A 9,817-nucleotide genomic window follows, 5' to 3' on the forward strand; every position below is an offset into this window, starting at 1 on the left:
TATCCATCATCTCAGATAGCCTTTTTACTATGTAATTATTTATTTCCACTAAACTCTAAAGTACTGTATGATGATTGGGAAAATACAGACAATTTAACTTCCATATTTGATATTTCATCAAAATGCAGAAAACTCTTTCATGATCAGAGCTTTTAGTCCTCTGTGCAGTGATGTTTGCAATTAGAACACAATTAGAATAAATACAAAATAAGAAATACAGTCCACTGTATGTGAAGATACTCTAGAAAAATATTTTAATCAAAACTGAAGACATTCAGTGTTGCCAAATATTAAAAAAGCACAAAATCTTCATAACACATTTTACAAATACAGTTAACATAATACAATCAAGTAGTGCTGTTATAGCCACTGAAATTTAATTATGTATAATCTTTTTTCAATGAGCCTGCCTGATTGAAAACACTCATTTTCATCAGAAAGAAGGACAGAACTAAACAAAATTTTAATAATACTTTTATTTATGCAGTTAGATAGTTGTACAGTCCTTGTCACCACACAGACTAAGCAGTTTAACAATGTATTTTACAGTTTAAATCATGCAAGATGAGAAGACTTGTATGCAGCAATATAATTTCACATAATGTAGTTTCTGCCTGCTGCCTCCAGTAATGAAATAAGAAGATAGCCAGAATATTTCAAGTAGTTCAGTAAAAAATTTATCTCTTGCCAGCACAAACATAGTTACTTACTGAATAAACAAACTTATTCTACTGCGAGAAAGTAGCAAGTCTTTTTCCAGTCTGCATTTTACTTCCATTTTGCAAAGGACTATGAGAGCATTGTGGTAGTGATTTCATGACAAATAATCGCTCAGCTGCTTTTGATTCCCTGGAATACTTCAACCCTGACAGGAAAGTACAGGTGATGATAAATTCTTGCATTTATTTTATATGGTTTTCTTTGGGTCACCAGTTAAAAGTGCTACTGTACAAATGTTTCTAGCTCAACACACACAATCCTTAGAATTGTTTCCTTTGAATAGTGTCTTGATAATATAACATATAAAAACGGAAGTGATGGGCTTTACAGCACAAAAATGATAAAAAAATATCTGAATTCAGCGCATTTGCAGGAAGTTTCAAAACCAACACCTGAAACAGAAAGGCCTCTTATTTATATTGAGGAAACACTTGATATTTTGCTGACCTCAGTTAGATTTTCAGCAAAAGTTCAAATGAAAGTGCAGTGGAGTGCCATATTCCTGAACACCTATGGTGGTAACAGTAATAGGAGAGAAAACTAAGCAGGAAGAAAAGTCAATAACTTGAGAGCAGAGAAGGAGTTATCATCAAAGCCAGCCTTCCGTTGTGTACTCAGATTCCTATTACAGTTACAGGATTATAAGTACACAGAAAAGTTGAGACACAGAGCATTAGCAGAAATATCCTTAAAACCTGCTAAAAATGAAAGAGGGGAGGGGAACAGAAGAGAGAAATACAATGATGAGCAATGAAAAACAGGTTTAGGTATGATTTTTCTTCAAAATCATTTAATTCGATACTATGCCTGTAAAATGCCAAATGCCGAATTTAAAGTCATCTTTTTCCTTATTACCCTCCTTTACTAGACTGCTCTTGATTAACTGAAATACATTTTCTTATGATTATTACTTAATCAGTTTCTGTTGGATAAAATACACGTTGAAGTACTCTTTATTCCAGATTTTGGGCAGCACTGCAGCACTGTGATTTATTTTGAATATTGTAATAGGTCTGGTAGAGTGTTTGACTCATCAGCCTTGAATAGTATATCTGATGTTGCTTCCACAGGTCTGAAAAATTCCATCTGTGCAAGATGTATGTAGATGAATGAATCATCACAAGCATTTATTACTGGTTACATCTGCTTTCAAGGTACAAATAGATCTAACTATGCTGGCTAGTTGAAAAATCTGCATGAAACCTGCAAAAATTCCCGGGTACAATGGTAAGTTCAAACATCTTAACTGAATGCCAGCTCTGTAACTCACATAGTACCTTTTCTTAATGTGAAAATACTTCCTTCTTTCTCATGAAACTCATCTGCAGAACTCTACCCTGTCTACCTCACCAATCTACTTTCTTCTTTCTGCTCCCTATGTAGACCCTCTTGGCAGATATATCTTTCTCTGTAGTTTGAACTAAAACAAGGGTAATTTTTTCTGAACTTAAAGAAACTGCTTAGGAGTTGTGTTTAGGTGGCATGCAAATTTTATTACACAGCTTCAGCTTCCAAGACACCACCTTTACAAAGACTGTCAATATAAAGTAATAATACAGTAGAATTTTATTTTAAGGACAATTCATGCCTGAAGGCATGCTCTATAACTTGCTGTAGGTAAGCAATGATGTTGCAATTACAAACAGAAAAGGACACAATATATTTCTTGTGACTGACACATTTATATATGCTTATGATGTGAAAATGGGACGCATTGATATTGATTCTTAGTTAGATCCTATTTTGATATATGCTTTTATTTAACAGACATTGCCCTTTATGTGATACCATTTATATGAGGGAATTTTTCCATACAGCCAGAGTGATACAATATTGGGCTGAATGAACACCTCTACAGTGTTCATTATTTGGCTAATTTAAATAGTAATAACCTATCTGATGCGCCATAACAGTACTAAAGATTGTATAGAGTACTAGAGATAGTATAGACTAGAATTTAAACATGGCATAGCTGTATTATGGAAGATGATGTGTTATATTGATCTTGGACATTCTGTGATGCTTTCAATGATTTAGTTATTTAAAATACAGAACTTTGTAAAAAAAGAGAAAGAGTAAAGAAGGCAGCAAATTATATTCTCTTTGTTTATAATGAAAGAGAGACAGAAGGTTAATGTGTGCTGAAAAATAGGAGAAAAAAACAGGTTGTCAAGTCCTATTCAGTAGCACAGAGCATATGAGACAATAGATAATTTTTATACATAATATATATATTAATTCTTTTATTTGGAAATTTTCTTTTGGCAACACAATTCCTTTGCATATACCAGAAAAGAAATGACACTGCTCTATGACAAGAATTGTGATGGAAAGCCAAATCATGTAGAGTGGACAGACCAAGACCTTTTTCTTACACAGAGCTGCCAAAAAAGGATAGTAAATTACCTTCAAATACAGGAAAAGTAGATTTTATTAGCTTTTAAAGTAGAGGATTTCAATTAACAGTGCCTAGGCAAGACAGAAAACAAATAAAAAGAGTTCATAAAAGATTCTTTCTCTGCCCACTGTGCCCTTGCAGGAGAGGTTCTTTTTTCACATGCTGGACTAATTTCAGCTGGATGAGCAATGTTTTGAGAAGTAAAGAACTGCCCCCTAGTACTCATGAAGCCATTGTTCTATCCATGACTCCCTACAGATAACTGTGCATCCTTTTCATAAACTGTCCTTAAAACAGAGACTCTCATCTCCTTGCTATGATGCTGTACTTGAACTAGACATCGACAAGGAAAGGGGACTTGTCATGCTGAGCACCTTCTGTTAGTTCCTTAAATATTCAGGCACTTTCAAGATCCAACAGCCATTCATTGAACTCAGATTCTTTTCATTGATTTAAGTTGGATTTTAATCAATAACACAAAGAAGAACACCATGCAAGCAAAGGAAGAAAAGGTTTTTCCATACATACACTCCTTCTGGATCAGACAACTCAGTTTACAGTAGATAAGATATCATGTAGGATGGGAAATGCTAGTCAGGAGAGTCCTCTCTTACACAGGATGAAATAATATTCCCGAATACATTGAACTCTAGAAACTGGATACATGTACACAAGGCTTAATCAAAAATGAATCCTAATATTAGTAAAATGGTATTAAAACTACCAGTAAAGACCAGGAATCTTCATCTTGATGAAATCTAAGGGCTCTTAGCTGTAAATCCAGATTAATTGCAGCAGAAGAACCAGGTATAATATTCCATTCTGTGGAAAAAAACATTGAGTCTTAGTGATGACAGAAAATGTCTTCCTTTCTATCTATCAGCTTTTCAAAATTCTGAATTCATCTAGGTTTTTAACTACTTGGATTTGCAAATCCTAAACCAAACCATAACCTAAGAATAATTAAATCTGGATGAATAAGCTATCTAGTCTTAAATAAACATGAAGTTTATGACATGGCAGATGTCAGCAGTATACAGTAAATGAAGTTAATTGGGTTCTAGACTTACATGCTATATATTTTAATACTATAGATTTATAAGCTGTAAGTCTAGACCTAGTCTATTAAAAAGGACCAATGACCAAAATAAGAGACTTGATGACTTGGTCTCAATAGACACCCATGCCTTTCCTTTTTTCTCATAACCTGAAGAATTTTGAAGATATTCAGAGTATTACATTCCACCCTTAATCATCCTACACTAAATTAAAACCATCCTACCAACTCAGGAACATTAGGTAAATCCATTGCTTATGCAGAGTCCAAAACTTATTTCAGATGTTTATGAGTACCAGAGTCACTTGGTCCCTCTACTTCCTCTATAGTTCTTCAAACTCTAATTTTGGATTTGGGACCAATTCTAGAATCAAAAGGACCAATACCTTAGTGGCACTTGCACAACATCACTCTTTTACTTCATTCAATCCTATTTAATACTGCTGTCACCCAAGCTCTTACAACTTCAGTGTTGTGATATCACACCAGCTCTGGGTTTAATGGAACCTGAACAATTAATTCCAACTACTCAAAACCAAGGAAGTCAAACTATCACTATTTTTTAGCACTATGTCACAAAAACACCATCTGGATTTCAACTTTTTTTAGTGTTGAAAGATTTGAAAGCTCTAAAAGAGGTAAAAGACCAGCTCAAGAAAACAGGATGTTTACGATCCAGTGGAGAACAGATTTCTTTCATCTCCTTTCGTCCCAGAAAGTCCCAGTCATGTTGGCTCTGGGCTGGTGATAAAATAAGCCTGTGTTTGATAAAATAAAAAATACCAGCCTACATAGCTTAAAGAAATAATTTTAAAATTAACAACTATTATAGCCTAGCCCTTTTCTGATCTTTTCAAACAATTAAACTGTCCTTTAATTAGTTAAATCTAAACTCAATAGTTACTTGTGTTGTAGGCATGAGACTGTGAACCAATGCATTTCTGCCTTGAGATCGGTGGATCTGAACTCTATAGAGCAGTCCAAGCACCACTCAGTAGGAAGATAACATCTGATGGAGCAGACTTAGTCTACCTTGCTGAGCCAGACAACACAAAAACCCCTGCAGATCTCCATCATCTTTCCACCCTAGGGAATATTGAAGATAAGTGGGATGTTCACTTTTGTTTGGGATGATCTAGCACAAACCATTACCCTATCTTCAATCTAGATCTTTAACCAAAATACCAGTACTGTCCATAACGGTGCAGCTGGTTCTGTTCCAGTTGCCAGTATGGCATAGAGTAGACTAAATGTCATAAAAACAAACTTACATTATGTGATTTTTAAAATTATTTATGAAGGTACATTGGTGAAGAAAAGTGTGATGAGGAAAAGTGGCCTGTTTTTGAAGGGATGTTAAAATATTTCTCAAAAGTTGACATACACAGAGGCAATCTGTAAGACCAAAAGGTTGTAAATGTGAGGCTGCCTAGCTCACTCCTGTTTAAAGAATATATTTCTCCTTCCTGCTGCTAAAAAAACAAAAATGAAAAATCACTCTATAACAGATCAGCTGTCTGTGCCAATTTAAAGGCTTAGAAAATTACTATTGGAATATTTGGATGTCCTCACCCTACTAGTACCTGAAGAACTAGAACCTAGAAACATAAAATGGTCTTTTAAGTATGTTTTAATTTTTTCCTCTGTAGCATTGCTCCAGGTTTTCTTTACTATTGCATATGTGTGTATTTAATACATATCCACAAATAGTTGTAGCTTGTAGGTTTAATGATTGAGTCGCCTCAGTAAACTCCTCTTTAGGTTCACAGGGCACACAATAAATTGTCAAGTAGCTGAGATTGTTTAGCATTTCATTATACCAAAGCTGATATATGACTATTATTTTGACATTGCTGCCTTGGATGTCTTGAATAGCCCTATGAAAGAATACCTAATCAAATAGTCGGTGATATTTACGCAGTAATAACTTTCTAGGGCAAAAGAAAGTCAATAAAAATAATTAAAATATGAAAAGTTAAATATCCTTGCTCAAATTCTGTCAGATAAAGAGATGTATGCTAAGGTAATCCTAACGATTTTCAGGGGTTTTGAAAAAGTTTGGCTTAGGTAAGAAAATGTCAGCACTCTCTCAAATGTATATTTCATAGAGCTTGCCCCCTTTCCCCCCTGTAAATGGCAGAAGAGGGGAAGGGGAGGGAAGTGGACATTTGTAGTTCAGCCCAAGTTTTCGAAGAGTAGGCAAGAACAGCCAGAAAGACAGAATTATTTTTTATTGCCTGGGTCTGCATTTACTAGACAGGAAACAAACTAGAGTGGTAAAGGAATATATACCCTTGACTGCAGGCCAGGGAAAGGATAATTATGAAGTTTTGGGGAGTTGTTTTGTTTTGCTTTCCAAAGGCTACAACTAATTGAGGTCTGGAGAGTTCTTCCTAAGACCAGATGAGGAAAAGGAGAACGATCAGAGCAGAGCTGTTACCAAACAGTCTCCTTCTCCCTGTGTAAATGCGGTTCAGATAAAGTACAGGTTTTGTGTTGGCCTTTTGTACTGTACAGAATTTAGTTCTTACTGTAAAACCAATCAGGTCAGTTCATATTTAATTGACAGAGAACTCACTTGAAACTGTGTCTGACCCCTTTACTGAAAAGATATATTTGCCCTCTGTCACAGACCCTCGATGTTTATGGCCCCTTTATTGCCCCTGAGGCACAGGCTGCTATTGTGCTCAAAAGTGCTTTTTTTGAAGCTGCACTTTGTTTAGCAGTTGCAACGGGTTTACCCTCATAGAGACCAAGACGAGTTATCCTCACCTTTGCCATCTCTGAGCCAGTGCAATTCAAAGTGCCAGTTTTGATCTTCAAAGTTTTATGCAGCTGAAGTCACAACTATTAGAAATTATCTTCTCTTTAACAAAATGGGAACTGAGAAATCAGTCCAAAATACTTCAGATATCATTCCCCAAGTGCATACCTCAAGCTGGGAGCAGGAAAATTTCTTTGGAGGACTCTTGAGTTCGGTATTTACTTCCGATCTTACCCAGCTAACTATCAGCTCCTCTTTGTTAAATACATAGCAAACAAGAGATGAAATCTGTGAGGCTAGGTTTTGAGATAAATTAGTGAGAAGAGTGTTAGTGCCATAATGCCTTAGAAGAGGATGATAATGGTTATGATTATGATTATGTGGAAATACAATTTCTATTTCAGTTTTGGGGAAATTCCAAAGTTGAAGGATCCATGTTTCTCTTGAAAAAAAACAGTCTAGTCCAGATAACTCTTTTTGTTGTTTTTTTTTTTATTGATAGCTGAGCTGAAACTTGTTTCATCTTAGGCAATTTGATAAGGACAGACATATGTTAATAGATGACAGGGACAACCAAACATATTCTGCAACAATGGTTATAAGACTGGAAGATTTTCAGCGACATGGATGGTGCCCTAGACACCCAAGTGTGATTTCAAGTATTCTCTTTTGTACCTTTCCTATAGGTTAGCAAAAAACATATCACAAAGATACCCTTTCACATTATAGTGAAAGCAAACAATGATTGTAACAGCTTTATTGACACTATTTCCAAGAAAAAAATAAAAGGGCAGAGAAAACACAAAAAGAAAATGGAATATTCAGTAAATATCAAAATGACTTTGTCAATATTATTCAAGATGTTAGAAACCTGTTTTAGAAGGCAAACCTATCTATATTAAGCAGACTTACGAATAAACTTGCCTGGACATCATGGCTCCAACACTTCATGTGAAGTGCTAAGCACCATTACCCACTGTTGGAGAACGATGGCAAACCCCTTTGTTCTTCATCTAAAGTTCTTACTGTCAGCATAGCATGTGTATAGTAGGAAATCCAAATCAGAAGCCTTAAATTTTCTGTTATCTTCACCAGACACTATTTAGAGGTCTTCCTGTCCAACTTATGGGACATTATTGCAATTCTGCCACTGCACTTCTCCAGGCATTAAGAATTAAAGTTTAGACAAAGTTTAAGCAATCTGTGGCCCTGACCTTTCACTACTTAACTCAGCAATCAACCACAATATGGTAAGGAATCTGAAAGGTAGGAAATTTCATACACCAAAATTATGAAATATTTGCAACTGTATGGAGTAGAAGTGTGGTTTACATTTGTTTCTAGCCCTTAGCTATAATGGCCTAAAGTATTTCCCTTTTAGCCCTTTTCTGGAATGCTATTTTCAATGCAGTTTATTTTATGCAACTTACTTTGAAGCAGTTTTCACAGAAGAAAAGGTCATTTGGCCCAGTTGCACTTGGATAAGGACTCAGTATAATTCCATTTAGGGTCTTAAGAAAGAAGATGAGATGCTAAATAAATCAGTCAGCTGTGTCTGCTGTGGAAATCTATAAGGACAGAGAATTTTGACATTAAACTTTCCAGAGGTTTGCTCAAAGTGAACATTCCTAGACTGAAATGGCATGTATGCACTGCTTGGAAATGTACTTAGTATTTATATACTGCAGTTTGTATCTGCTCTTCCTAACCTAGAATCCTGAATGCTCATTTGGCTGATAGATTTTAGTGGTGTATCTTATAGGAAATAATGATCCAATGTCTTCAGAAGTCAATTTGACTTTTGGAAGAAGGCCATGACTTTAAGGTCCTTAGGGATAAATTGTTTAGTAAAAGAGTATTTTACCTTCTGAGAACCTCAGAGTGCTTTACACTATAATGTACTGTTACACTGTATCTCTCAGGCAAATAACTTTTAAAGCATTTTGTGTAGTTTTCCTAAAATTTTATAAACCACGCCATTCAGGACCTAGTAAGGCCCCTCCTTTCAGCCAATCCCTGCCACTATGCAGTGCAACATCCCCTGAACTTTGTCGAGGAAGAGTAATTGGTGCTGACTTTGAATGAGGGAAAACCACATTATAAATACATCTTGCTTGCTTGTGATGTATTATTTTGTAGAAGGAGCTGCCCTTTTGCACATTTTTGGTGTGCTTTGAGAAATACACCTCCCTTGAAGAAAAAGTAAAGGAAGGAAAAAGAAGAAGAAGAAAAAGGAGGGGGAAAAGAAAAAAAGGAGAGGAGAGGAGAGGAGAGGGAGAGGAGAGGGAGAGGAGAGGGAGAGGAGAGGAGAGGCTGGGGGAAGAGGAAAGGCTTCTAAACTCTGATCTTAGAGGTCTGGAACTTCAGCAGGTCTGGCATGAAATTAAGCAGCCTACCACTCTTCTGACTGCTACAGCAGGCATGTGAAAGACTATCTGAATAGCATTTATCCTCCACCCCCTTGCCACAGGCCAAACTTTCTCTTCCTCTGCTGGGCAAAATGTGGAATGTGAAGAAAGAAGAAATATTTGACCTATCCATTTTGCAATAGCAGAGGGTTTCCTGAGGAGGGAAAGCAATAGAAGAAAAAAATAGGATAGGGAGGCGGGGGAAGGAGAGAGGGAGGGAAGGAATCGGCGCAGCGTCCCCAGTCTCACTCTCTCCGCTGCTGTAACTCCTCAACTCTGCCTGTTCTTTGCCTGGACATGTCTTAAGAAAGTTGGATCTCTCCCTCCCTCTCGCCTTTCGTCTTCTTTTTTTTTTCTTCATTCTTCTCCCACTCCCCGTCTATTTTTCCTTCTCCTCCTCGTTCAAGTTTCAAGCAGCGGATGGGTCGGAGCCGACATGCCGCGCTGTGGCGGTGCGGCCAGGCGCCGCG

At 36.5% G+C, this 9,817-nt stretch overlaps 1 long non-coding RNA gene across 1 annotated transcript in view; it reads right to left on the bottom strand.

The window, feature by feature from the left end:
• Positions 1–487: 487 nt before the first annotated feature.
• The window catches only part of LOC108449135, a 9,954-nt gene continuing 624 nt past the window's right edge, over positions 488–9,817 (bottom strand). Inside the window, exons 2-3 of the long non-coding RNA XR_001865261.1 lie at positions 8,370–8,507; positions 488–3,940 (exon numbers count right to left, since the gene is read on the bottom strand). This is a non-coding gene — a long non-coding RNA (uncharacterized LOC108449135). The remainder of the gene's footprint in view (positions 3,941–8,369; positions 8,508–9,817) is intronic.

The sequence above is a fragment of the Corvus brachyrhynchos genome, unplaced genomic scaffold, assembly GCF_000691975.1.
Source record: "Corvus brachyrhynchos isolate BGI_N302 unplaced genomic scaffold, ASM69197v1 scaffold17, whole genome shotgun sequence".
In the NCBI taxonomy this organism is placed as follows: Eukaryota; Metazoa; Chordata; class Aves; order Passeriformes; family Corvidae; genus Corvus; species Corvus brachyrhynchos.